Source organism: Megascapheus bottae, chromosome 13 (genome assembly GCF_031878675.1).
Source record: "Megascapheus bottae isolate mThoBot1 chromosome 13, mThoBot2.hap1, whole genome shotgun sequence".
Classification (NCBI taxonomy): Eukaryota; Metazoa; Chordata; class Mammalia; order Rodentia; family Geomyidae; genus Megascapheus; species Megascapheus bottae.
Genome location: NC_143521.1, coordinates 9528062 through 9542213, shown reverse-complemented (window position 1 = coordinate 9542213; position 14152 = coordinate 9528062).

Sequence of the window (14152 nt, the reverse complement as noted above, 5' to 3'; positions counted from 1 at the left end):
CCCCCTCCCCCTAGCAAAAAATTATATTGCTCAAAATGCCCACAGCACTGAGCTTGAGAGTTTCAGAGTTCTCCCCTGGAATATTAAATTGATACTGACCTAGTACGTGTTAGAAGAATGATCTGACCCTAATCCTTAAATCAAAGCTAAGAGTCTAGACTAATCTTGGTCTCAATTTCTTCTATCAAATGTAGGTAGAGTACCTATTATAAGGTTCTAGTGAAACTGAAATGAGATGAAAAAATAGCAATATGCCCTGAAAAAATTTCATGAAGTTACAAAACTTATTATTTGTGTCATCATGAGAGTTTACTGGTGGACTAGACAAACTTTCTGGCAGGCAGTGTTTGAATTCCTCTCTATTTTCCTCCCCTGCCAACAACAAGCAATTCATTTTAGCCAATTGTGATGGTGTAGAATAAATTATCTCAATGAGAGAATTTGTTTGGAGTGATTTTCTTCATACTATTTACTTATATTCAATTGCTTTCCCTGGAGCCACTTTATATCACCTATGTTGACATAGTATTTCAACTTTACTGGAAACAAGGTTAATTTAAATTTGGGCTAGTTTTTACATTAGTAAAGCCACCTAAAATGCCATCATTTGCCTATGATCAGCATGGAAACTGAATCTATATAACTTTGAACCTGATATACATACAATACACAAACTAGGACCCTGGGTATGGGCAATGATTATTTTATCTAGACAGGCACTGAACGGGCTTAAATATTATGGAAACAAATATAGGCAAATGCTTTATAACTAGACCTTGTGTTAATCAATTTTCACAATTGACAAAATGTCTGCGATAAGTAGCTTATAAAAAAGGAGAAAGGAAGATTTTTTTCTCAGTCAATGCTGCTAATATATTGTTATTTGGGGCAGAAGTGAGTTGGATAATTGCAGCAATATTGTGTGGGAGAGATATCACACACCAACATGAAGGAGGGAGCGAAAGAGGGATAGGGAGAGGAAGGGGAAAATGGAGGGGAAGGATGTGGAAAGGAAGGGGAGGAGGAAGGTAGGAGGAGGGGGAGAATGGGGAGGATTAGGAGAGGTAGGAGGAGGAGTAGGACTGGGAGAACAAGGAGAAGAGAAGTGGAGGAAAGAAGTAGGAGGGGAAAGAGGAGGAGGGGGAGGGGAAGGTGGGAAGTAAAGAGGAGTGGGAGGAGAAGGGAGAGGAGGAGGGGAGGATGGGGAGGAAAGGAGTCTCCCTGCACAAGATCTCTCCTTTAAGAGCCTGATTAGGCTCAATTCCTGAGACTCCCTTTCGGTCACAGCTTCATGAAACTACCATCTGGAACCAAACTGGTTCAACACAGGAACCTTTGGGGACAATTCTGCATCCAACTCATAACAGACCTCTGCCAAAGTAATTTTGGAGGTAATGTGAGTGGAACCTAAGCAAACTTACTCTTAGTGGGTGGATACTTAGAAGAATAATATAGGGCCTTCTTAGAATGTTGCTTTAGCCAGTAATCAAGTTGCGTAACTACATTTTAAGAACTAAGAGAGATAAAGCAGAAAATATTATTAGGATTATCCATCAAAAACTAATATCTTATAGATGGAGAAGAATATAATGATTGGAGGGCTTTCATTTGCACTTGTTCTCTGTTTAAAAGTGGCATACTGGTCTATATTATGTTGCGGGGGTGTTATATAGCAATATATTGTTTGAAACATGGTAGTTTTGGGGAAAAAGGTAACACAGATGAAAGAAAGAAGTCTTTCCTTCCTACTTGACAATTACATAACTGCCCATAAAATTACACATTAGGAAATCCCTGTTTTTGTCTGGAATTCTAGAAAGGAATCCTAAACATATACCATTTCTCTCTTCTCTCCCTTGGGTAAGATGGTGAGTGCTATCTATAGCTATGTTTAAATACCAAATTTTCATTATTTATAATACCCTTTATTTTGATGTTACCTGGATAAGCAATTTAAGTTATGCTTTACCATTTAAACTGTTGCTGAAACTATGTTGCATAAAACTAGTAGTACAAATTTAAATGGTAACTTAAATGATAATTCTTGACTTTCCAGAGGAAACAAAAAGCCAATCAACATGGCACAGCATACATGGGAAATTCATATGAATATAAGGAATAGGAGTTTAATAAGGATACATTTTTAAATTTCTTCACATATAAACATTTATACATCTCTTTTCTTCCTCTTCTTTCAATAAAAGAAATGTTATTCAGTCATTTGACCAGGATGGGGCTGGGGAGAGTAAGCAGTGAACTGGTTTTTAAATTTGGAGATTATGAACCATGTTCCTCTTGGAACCCATAAAATGCAGGCTTCATGAATCAAAGTAAAGATAACCTTAACAGGCACACAATCAATCAAACAACTGCTGAGTTTGCTTTGTGTTAGGCAGTAGAAGTAGTGAAATTGTGTAACCAAGCATTCCTCAATATTCACTGGAATTTAAATGGCTATTTAATTTCGACTGACATGTAGTATTCCTGCTGACACGTCAGGGTTCCTGTTCTCCATGGCAGCTGTCAGAACTGTTGGCTGTTCACACTGTTCTCATGTTGCCCCACCTACTTCTTATGGTCAGTGAGTGTTAATAGTAATACTATCAAACTGCTTCTTCATTTTTACTATTCTCGCTGCTTCATGTACTTTCTAATTCTTCATACCCAATGATGGGAATGAAAATTAATTGTTCTAGGAGTGTAGAATGTTGCTTTGACACATCATTCCTCTTTTGTTAAATAATGATTTCATCAGTGAAAACAGAGGCTCTTGAGTTTTTTCTGTTGTCTTGGTATCCTACAATCTTTTTTAGAAATGCTAGATATGAATTAGGGTAATGATTTTAAGGTCTGTTCCGGGATTTAGATGTGATTTACTTAAAAATCTTTCTAAATATGACATTTGAGTCTACTTAAAATTCCCTTTTGTCTATCTGTGTAACTCAGCCAAAGACATCACTTTGATTTCTGTTCTGCACATTCCTGGCGACCATGAGATCTCATTTGTTTCAAAAAGGCACATGTAAGCCCATTTGAAGTTCCAACTGACTTATGGTTCTTTTATGACCTTTGCTATAATAGCTGGCAAGAATAAAACCAGATATGTCAGTCACTGTCTAAATTTTATAAACTACTGACTGATTTTTTGAAGGATAGTAATACCTATTCCATTGGTCTGTTGTACTACAAGAAAGGATTTACAGAATCTCAAAAAAATGAAAACCAAGGGTAGCTAACATCATACACATTGGCCAGTAATAAAACATTGCAATTAATTGCTAGTCATTAAATATAAATGAGCAGAAATCATACCAAGGAGAGAATAAAAGGCATTTCAACCCCTAGAACTCCTTTGGTACACATCATATTTAATGCTCTGTAAAGAGCTGAATTAACTGGTTTTCTTGAATTTTAGTGAGCCAAATAGTTCTTAATGTTCTTGTTTAAATTTTCAACTTCCAAAGAGAGACTCTACTCATCACGATTCATTTCACCCATGATTAATTACCATCTTCTTGATTCCTCTTCATTTGGAACCTTGGTGTACTGCCATTCTCTCTAACACAATTCCTACCATAACTATTTGTAATTCCTAGCCCTCATCATCTTCCTTGACCTGTTAATGACCTGGAAGTAATATTTTCACATTCTGGATGCTACTGATTCCTAGTTTTCATTTTGAAGCAATTTTTCTCAAGGGTTTTGTGATTTCCTCTCCTTCTCAAACTCTTGCTTAGTGGGGATATTTTAGGAAGCAGTCATAGGTTTGCTTTTATTTTGTCTATGCTTTCTGTGTTTAGATACTCATTTAGCCTTTTTATCTTAAATAATTTTGGATGTTGCTGTCTTTCAGACATACAAGTTAAGCTGGAAAACCTGAGAGGAACTGAATACTTAGATCTGCAATGACTGTTTTACATCACCATTTGGAATTCCATCAAGTCTTTCTGATGTCATGGGTCACAAAATTATCTCAAATCCACTCTTCTCAGAGCTTTCCACATCTGAGCAAGTGCCAATTTTGATTGTCCATGATTCCCAACCAAAGCCATTGTAGCTAATCTTGATTCTATTCTTTCTTTCCTCTAATTTGCTGATCCAGCAGCAAATTCTAGTAGCTCAACCTTGCACACAAACACGTGCATATATATTTAAACAAATATTTGACTACTTAGTAACAGTTTATTCACAGCACTAAAATCTGTTACATTATAACCTGTTTCACAGATGGATGGCAGCCATTGTGTCCTCCCTGGCCTTCTCGTGTCTGAACTTGTCCCAATCTATTTTCAGTAAAGTCACAAAAACATCATCCACTTTCAGGGTACAAGGAAAATCATCACAATGATTTCAGAATGCTCATGACATACTCACATTTTGTCACTTTTGAGCATAAAAGATGAACTATTAATAATTATGCTGGAATAATGAACACAAACTTTGATTTTTTTCCCAAGAAAACCAGCATATATTCTCACCATATCTTAATCTATCTATAAAAAAGGCCCCTTATTTATTCTTTTTTTCTGTATCCTATTTTTACTATTTCATTGTAGTAATTGTGAACAGTCTACTTTATTCACCCCTTTAACCTTCCTGCAATATCCTTTTTTTTTAACTTATTCATCTTTATTGTTGTCTTTGATTCTAAGTGGAATGTAAGTTCCATGAAGACAATTTTTTGTTTTTATTGTTCTACTCACAGTGCCTAAAAAAGTGTTTAATAAATATTTGAATGTGACTCATTGAGGTTTTCTCCTATTGATTCAATTCAACAAATATTCACTGAGCACTTTTCAAAGGTACATACTCTATGTCAGAGTGTTTGTTCTCTAGTTTTCAGTATAAAATCTTTACCAAGACCTTTAGAGATGAGAAATAAAATATCTTTTTTCAAATGACCTTATTATTGTTAGGCACTTTGATGGTTATGCGATATTAGAAGCAACAGGCACACATTGTCACAGCCCCTTGTTTTTAGCCACTTAGGGAGAAAGCAGCAATTTGCACATCTCCACAGCTCCACATACTACAGCTCATCTGGAGTGGAATGCTAGGGGTGTGGTATTCATTGTGTCTACATTTAAGTGGGCATTATGTTTTTACAACCAGAAAATATTTGTTGAGTCTTCAGGAAACCAAACATCGGTCTGTGTGTTTTATGTGAATTAAGTCCTGAAATTTCAACAGTCTCTCAACTGTTGGCACTGTTTTCATTTCATAGGACTGAGACACAGAAGTGTTCACTGTATAGAACAAGATTATGCAATGCTAAAGCATACAGCCTGAACTTGAGTTCTGGCAGAGCATCCTTAAGAAATTTTGTGTGTGACTGTGGAGTTGAATTGGCTCATAGGAAGGCTTCTCCAAGACCATTCCAGTTTTAACCCGTGTTCCAGACACACATTAGAATCTACTATTGACCTCCAAAATAGGTGTTTGGTTGTAAACTCATGTGGCCTCTATCCTCAGATGTTTCAAGTATTTATGTCGTATTTTGAAGAATTTACTTTTATAACTGTGCTTTACCTTTTTTTAAAAAAAGAATTAAATTGGTTTAACTATTTAATAGAATATTAAGAATCAAGACCAAATGTATCATCTGTGCATAAAAATAAACTTTTTTGGGTTTTGTGCATGTCCTTATAGAAGAGCTCATAATGAATGAGAGGCTGGCAAACCATGATGGAGGAAAATTAGACTAACAGTTTGGATGCCCCTAGAAGAGGCCATGGGCTAGCAGCCCTTTGAACAGATATGAGCCTTCAGATCCATGATTACAAGCATAAGTGTGAAATATTTGGGTATAAGGGCCAAACGTGCATTTTAAGTAGTAGATGTAATCTAAAACATACACACAGAGGGAAGCTCAAATATAAGAAACTCAAATCTAATTAACTATAAATGCTACTTTTTCTTTGAGATTTCTTTTTTCTTTCTTTCTTTTTCTCTCATGGGATTTGGACTCAAGATCTTATACCTGCTAGGCGGGCACTCTACCACTTAAGAATCAGTACTTTTAAAATAAGATTCAACATTTTCCCCCAATGCTGGGTCATGATCCTCCTATTTCATTCCTGTAGAGTAGCTGGGATGATAGGTGTATGGCAGTAAGAGCAGTTTTATTGGTTGTGATCAGGAATAGCTGGTATTTTACCTGGGCTACTCTAGAACTGCAATTTTCTTGACCTTTTCTCTCAAGTGGCTGAAAGTAATAAGCATGAGACACTGTGCATGGTTTATAAATGCAATCAGGAATGAGATCTGTTCTCTCAATAATATAAAAGAAGTTTTGTGAGAGTAATGTGATCAGATATCTCATTAGTTTTAACTCTGACTTATAGGTTTTTATTCAAAGATTTGAAAAATTGTTCCACTTTATTTTGATACTTGTGCTAAATTTCTGTAGTGTATAAAAAAGTTCCATCACAAAGATAACCCGATACAAAGCTGGGCACTGGGGGGCTGACGCCTCAATCTTCTTATGTAGATAATAGATAGAAGGTCTGCCCCAAGAAGGCAATTCAGGATGCATCCCCCTTTCCTGAGGTCACATCCTGGGACTTCAGAGTCCCATGAGCCCGTGGAAGGGTCCTGGGCCCTAAGGTCACTTCCACATACAGTGTGGCCACACCTCGCCTCTCATAGTCACACTTGCTCCTTGCCACTTCCCCACATCACTGGGCGCCAAGCAGCCATGTGTCTCCATCATGCCTGGTGGGGCACGGTTTGAAATAAAGTCTTTTTCTGTCCTGCCAGAATACCACCTGACAGTCTCTTTTCATCGGCCTAACTTAATTTAAACCAAACAATAGAAACATTTAAGTCATTAAACATATTTTTATCCTTAAGTAGTTGTATAAAGAAGTTTCTATTCGACTAAGTAGTGTATGAATATAACGAATCTTAGTCAGTGTCAAGCCTTTCATCATTTTCCTCCTTCCCATTCCCTCAGGTTTCTTGATTTTTGTGGAGTTATGTGTGGAATTGCGTGAAATTTTCTCCACTTCCTGTTTTCATTTGTCTACCTTCTCTCAATGATCACACTGCTCATTTTGAATCCCCACTTTCTGGTGTTTATTTTGTTGGACTGTGATTTAGCCTTGACCATAGACGGGGTTATGGAATCAGTCCAGATGACCCTTAGTGGACGAATGGATAAAAATATGGAACATATACACAATGATTTGTTAGTCATACATTAGGAAGGATAATATTGCGTCATTTGCAAAGAAATGGAAGGATCTGAAAAAAATCACATGAAGTCAAGCCCAGAGGAAAAAAGTGTATGTAATATACTTATATATCAAAATATACATAACTCTATTAACCAAAATATGGTAAATGCAAGGGAGAACTCAAAAGCAGTCATCTGGAACACTTTTCTTATCACTTTACAATGTAATTTCTTTATCATTTAGTATTAAAACTTCACGTTCACATTGAGTGGAAAAATCTTTTACCATTTAAAGCATTAATGAGGCATATTTATGCATGCTTATGTACAAATATTTTTATGCATTAAGGATTGACAATGAGTACAGTATAGGATGAACAAATTAGATCAACAAGCTCCTTCATCTCCTCAAACAGTAAACAGTCTATGTGTTGTAAACCTTCATATTCTCTTCCCGTTATTTTGGTGTATGCCATAAATTATTTAAACTTATGGTTAACGTACTGTGCTATAGAAAACCAGAACTAATTTTTCCCTTGTGTTCACTGCCTCTCTACTAAATTTGTTTGGCCCTCCTCCCTTTGCCTTTTTAGTTTCTAATAGCCATTCATCCACTACCTATGATATTGAATTTTAAGTTTCCACGCATGAGTGGGACTATGTGCCATCTAGGTACTTTCATTATTATTGCATTAATACAATATACTACTGCAAGTGACAGGAATTCATTCTTTTTCCTAGGGATTGAATTTAGTACTGGTCCTTAGCATTTTTGCTCAAAGCTTAAGCCTTCCACTTAAGCCACACTGCAACATCCTGATTTTTGCTGATTAATTGGAGATAGGAGTCTCATGGGTGTCTTTCAAGGCTTTGAGTGTTGATTTCCCAGTCATCCCAAACCTCAGCTTTCTCTGTAGCTAGGATTACAGGGGTGAGCTACTAACATCCAGTTAGGACTTCCTTCTTTTTTTAAATTTTATTGTTGGATAATGTATAGAGGGGTTACAGTTATACTCATCAGATAGTAGGTGTAATACTCCTTCCACATTGATACCCTTTCTCATGTTTTTGTCCCTGTTCCCCTTCCTCCACCACCTTCCAATCGTTATGTTTATTTGAAATAGGGAACTGGGGAAAATAAAATAGGACTTTATTCTTTTCATGAGTGGATACATAGAAAAAATTGTGTACACATAGAACAATTTTCACTATCCAACTCAACAGTTTCTGGACACCTTGACTGGCTTTATATTATGGTGTTTGTTTGCGAATAGTCTTCTAATGAACATGGGATTGTAGATATTACATCACTTCAATAGCTTGATTTCTTTTTGTATGTAGCAAGTAATGGGATCCAGCAGGATTATATGGTAGTTCTCTTTGTTTCTTTCAAGAATTTTATGGGATTAATTATGGCTCAATTAGTAGAATGCCAGCCAATGAGTGAAAGCATCAGGTACCAAGTTTGAGTCCTAGTCTCAGGCCATCTGTAACAGGTGAGCAGAATTTTTGCAAGCCCTCTGTAATTTTTGACTTCCACAGCACTTGAATATAGTTTGGAGTCAACCCATGGACACTGGCTTGCAGAGCTGCATGTCCTTGAACAATGCTACTTGGGCTTTGCTGGCAGCAATCTTGGTCCTAGTGCAATGGGATGTAGAGACTATTCCAAGTCCAGTGGTGACAATGCTAGGACACGAGTGGATGATTCTGGGACTTGATGAGGATTCCACACACAACTCCCTTGAGATGAATATGACACCAGTAGCTCCAGCTCTGAAGCTGGGGAACACAGGTGGAACCTGTTCTATGTCTTCTAAGATGAGCTCTGTGCCATAAGCCCTATGGCACAGAATCCAAGGTTGTGGACACCAAGGGGACTTGCTTCAGGTGCATTGGTTGAGCAATGAGAATCCAATGAATTTTGACATGAGAATCTCTGCCCCCACAGCTGAGCACTGCTGATGAGACTCCCTCTGTCTATGGAATGACTGTGGATGACATTGGGCATTGTGACACTGAAAAATACATATGGACCCTCAGAGGGCAGAATTTGAATGGTTGTCACTAATTAATTTTCCTTTTTAACACTATTGTTAAGTTGTTATACAAAGGTGTTATCATTTAACCAAGCAGGTTATGAATACAATATATCTTGATTGATGTCACCTTTCAACATTCTCACCCATCCCTTCCCTGCCCACCCCTTCCTTCATTCTTAATGTTGTAGGATACACATTGGATTCTTATCTGCATTTAGAAAAGTTATTGTTGTTTTGGAGGTGATATACAGAGGGGTTACCTTTACATACAACAGGTAATAAGTACATTTCCTTCATTTTGCATAATATCATCTGTTCCCTCATTCTCTCCCATCCCCTCCCTCCCAGCTCTGTCCTTGTATTGTATGATTCATTTTCATCAGTAGCCATTGCAGCCACTGTGCACCACTGCTGCATTTTTTACCTGTTTTCCATTGCTTCTCTCCACCTTCCCTCACATATGGCACTCACTCTTAATTCAACAGTTCTTTAATATCTGATGCAAAATTTGGTACATTTCTGGACTATGACACAAATTCTCTTGCTCATTCCTTATGTCATTACTAAAGTGTTGTAAGTTATATTTATAATTTTAAAGGCATTTTAAAAATGAATTATATGAAGACTTTTACACAATCCTAAATGTTACTAGATTTTATTTTATTTCAGTAGTTTGTGAATTATGAAATGACTGGTTTAAAGATGTCCTAGATCTATACATTTTTCTTAAAATCATTTCTTTATTCTGAATAGTTGCTTCATTATTATAGCAATATAAATTTTAAAGTTCACATAAAATGTACAAAATTCACTCCCTAACAACATATCTTTCACAATATACCTTAATTCCATAATGGACAAATATTTCTTAGAACATAATGTAGTAAGTAGGAAGTAGGAAAATCTATAGCCTCAGCAATGCACAAAGGTTAACACCTGTAATTCTAACTGCTTGAGAAGCTAAGATTAGTAGCCTTGCTATTTAAGGCCAGTCTGAGCAAAAAAAAAAATAGGCTTCATGGTTTCTCTCATTTGTAATAATTAGTACACATCTAGGACTGTCCTAGCAGATGATCACAATAGCCAAAAGCTATGTACATATTGTCATATAGGATGAGACTAAACAAAATGCTAGGATATGGAAACAAGAGGTTTATCTTTGTGATTATTGTTCTTAATGTACAATGTTATTTCTTTTCTCTTTTTTCCCCTTATGGTTAATCTCATGTGGTTTCTGTATCAGACTTTGTTACCTGGTGTATTGTATATGTGTTTATTTGAAATAGGAAAGGGAAGGGGGGAAACAAGATAATTGGGAGGGGTTGGGAGAGGGAAATGGGGACCAAAAGCATGAGTGGTGTGTACTTGTCATCTTTACATGTGGGAATTACAAACAGGAAGATCACAGTTCAGGCCAATCCAAACAAAAAAAATCAACCTTCTCCTAGCAAAAGCTTGCCAGATTACAGAATTATGCCTATAATCCTAGCTATTCTGGAGCTGCGATATGTGGGTCATGATTCAAAGCCAGCCTGGGCCAGAAAGTCCTTGTGGCTCTTATCTTTACTGACTATCAAAAAAGGAAGTGAACTGTGGCTGAAGTTATATAGCACTCGTGTTGGGCAAACAAAACAATACACAGGGAAAAACAGAACAGAAACCAAACTTCTCAGAAAGTACGATCCTGAGTTCAAGTCTCAAAATAAGCACATGGCATGCATGAGTACATGCATACACACACACACACACACACACACACACACACACACACACACACACACACACACACACACACACAGAAAGAAACGAAAACTAACAAGAGCCAAAGCCAGAAGGGTTGAGGGCATGGTTTTGTGGTCAACTATCTGCCTATAACTACAAAGCTCTGAGTTCAAACCCAAGAACCAACAGGGCTTTGTTTAGTCCTTTCAGATGGAGACTCTTTTAGAAAGTCTCCAGGCCAGGTGGACAATGTGAATATTTGCCTTCATCTCCTTAAATGAATATGCAGGCCATGACCAGGGAAATAGTCTCCCACTTCCCTTCCTCCTACCCCCCTTTTTGCCTCCTCCTGCTATTCCCCTCCTCCTTCCTCCTTCTTCCCTCCCTCCCATTCCTTGTGTCTCTCTTCTTTCTCCTGCCCTCTACTTTCTTTCTTCTCCTGATCACCTCATGCCCTCTTTCTCATACACACACACACACACACACACACACACACACACACACACACACACACTCGCCTAAGGCTGATCCAATTTTAGCAATTCGTAGTATGTTATCTTCCTAAACTTCAGAAAACCCTGTTATACCTTTTGACTGAGAGCCACACACACCTCTTCTGTATCTTAAGAGTTGGGGGACACATTCACCAAACTGCATGTGAATCCTAAGCTTTCTGTGAGAAGAGATAAGTGATCCCTAATTCTGAAAATTTAGTTTTGCCCATCTCTTGGTGCATTCTTTTTTTCTGGAATTATCTATTCAATAATTTCTTTTTTCTTTCTTTTTTACTTTTTTATTGTCATTAACAGAAGGGTTACAGCTGTATTTGCAAGATAGAAGGTGCATTACTTCACACACATTGATAACCCTTCTCATGTTTTTCTCCCCATTTCCCTTCCTTCCCCTCCCCTCACCTTGTTTCCCCCTTCCCTTTCCTATTTCAAATAAACAAATAAATTCATATGTAATATACCAGGTAACAAGGTAAGGTACTGTAACAACATGAGAATAACCAAAGGACAACAAAAGAGATGAGAAATAATATAGTACATTAGGAACAACAATCACACATTATATAGCTTTTGTTTCCATATCCTAGAGGTCCTTTCATTTAGCCTCATCCTATATGGCCTTAGGTTTTGAGCTATTGTAATCCCCTGCTAGGAGAGTCCTAGGTGTGGACTAATTATTACAAATGAGGGAAACCATTGAGCCTATGTTCCTTTGGGTCTGGCTTACTTCACTTAATATGATTTTTTCCATGTCTTTCCATTTCCTTACAAATGGGGTGATGTCATTCTTTCTGATGGCAACATAAAAATCCATTATGTGTAAGTACCACATCTTGTTGATCCAATCATCTACTGAGGGACATCTAGGTTGGTTCCACATCTTTGCTATGTTAAATAGTGCTGCATTGAACATCATTGTGCTAGTGGATTTAGTATGTCCTTGTTTCTGGATGATTGGGTAAATGCCAAGTAGTGAAATTGCTGGGTCATAGGGGAGCTATATATTTAGTCTTTTGAGGAACAGCCATACTGCTTTCCATAATGGTTGAACGAGTTTGCACTCCCACCAACGGTGTAGTAATGATTCCCTCCTGGCCACATCCCTGCCAGCACTGTTGTTCTTGATCATGGCCATTCTAACTGGGGTGAGGTGGAATCTCAGAGTTGGCTTGATTTGCATTTCTTTTATGGCCAGAGATGTGGCATTTCTTCATGTGTCTATTGGCCATTCTTATTTCTTCTTCAGAGAAGTCTGTCTCTCTTTAAGCCTTTAGCCCATCTTTTATTGGGATGCTTCTTTCTTTGAAGATTAGTTTTGGCTGTTGATATATTTTAGATATGAGGCCTTTGTCTGTTGTATGGTTAGTGGAGATCTTCTCCCACTCTGGAGGCTTTCTATTTAGCTTACTAGCTATGTCCTTTGCCATAAAGAAACTCTGCTTGATTTGTTGTGTTTATGGGTCTTTATTAAGAAATTTTGGACCTGTGCCAAGGAGATCTAGTCTATCTCCTATTCCTTCTTGTAAAGTTTTCCTTGTATCATCTTGGTGCATTCTTAGAAGTGATTTTATATCTTTTCTAGGGACCTACCTTGAGGTTTTTGGAGTGGTTCTTAGTTTTAGGGGCTATCATGAAATTAAGGTGATGATGCCATCATCTAATTAAGCCAACTATCAAATTAGCATATGAAAAATATCAATGAAAAATTTAATCATTTATTTCATAAATCCAACTGTACATAGTGTAGTTTCTTAGGAAAAGAGTTATAGTCAAAAATAGTGAGCAGGGCAGTGATATGGAGAACATGTGGATGTGTGAGATAGAAAGGAAGGTTGTGTGGAGACTGGCCTTCCAGGTAGGGTTTGAATTTGAGGACTTAAACCAAGGGAACAAAACTGCCAGTGAAGAAGCATAAGTGAACAAATGTCCTGCAATTAGAATTGATGAGAAGCTTTCAATGAAGTAAATTGTCCTCCCCAAATTTATATAGTGAAGCCTAAAGTCACTACCTCAAAATGTGGAGCTCTTTGGAAATGGGGGCCTTGGGTTGGAATGATTCCATTCTGGTGAGCCCTGATTTTAATCTACAGTATGCATATGAAATAAGGATAAGAGGGTATAGGAAGTCCCCAGGATTGATTGTGCCCAAAGGATAGATCATGTAACACAGGAAAGGACGGGGTGCAAAGGATCCATGTGCAAGCCAAGGTGAGAGGCCCCCGGAGAACAAATGCCTTCTTACTCCTTGTGTGTGGAGCTAGGAGAAAATAACTTTCTGTTGACTAAGCTACACCACCTGTGGTAGTTTGTTAAGGGAGCTCTAGAAAACTAATATAGATACCATGTCATGGAGAATAGATGAGGAGCTATAAGGCCTTGTCATACCAAGGTCCTTATCTGGAAAGTTCTGGTGGTGTCAGGTATGTGATCATCTTGGAAGAAGATCTCGCCTTTGACCTCCTCCCTTGTCTGTTATCCACTGAACAATCAAATAGTTTCAAAGCCAGACTGTCTACAGAAAGTCATGTTCAAACTATACGGGCACATCAGATAACTGATGGTCTTGTGAGTTGTCCCTCAAACAACTTGATTTTTTGTTATTAATGCACACACCCCACAACATTCTAACTCATGAAGTCTCTGGTTTGGCTCAGAACTAAAGACAAATGGAAAATTCAGAGAATCTGTTTCTGGATTGC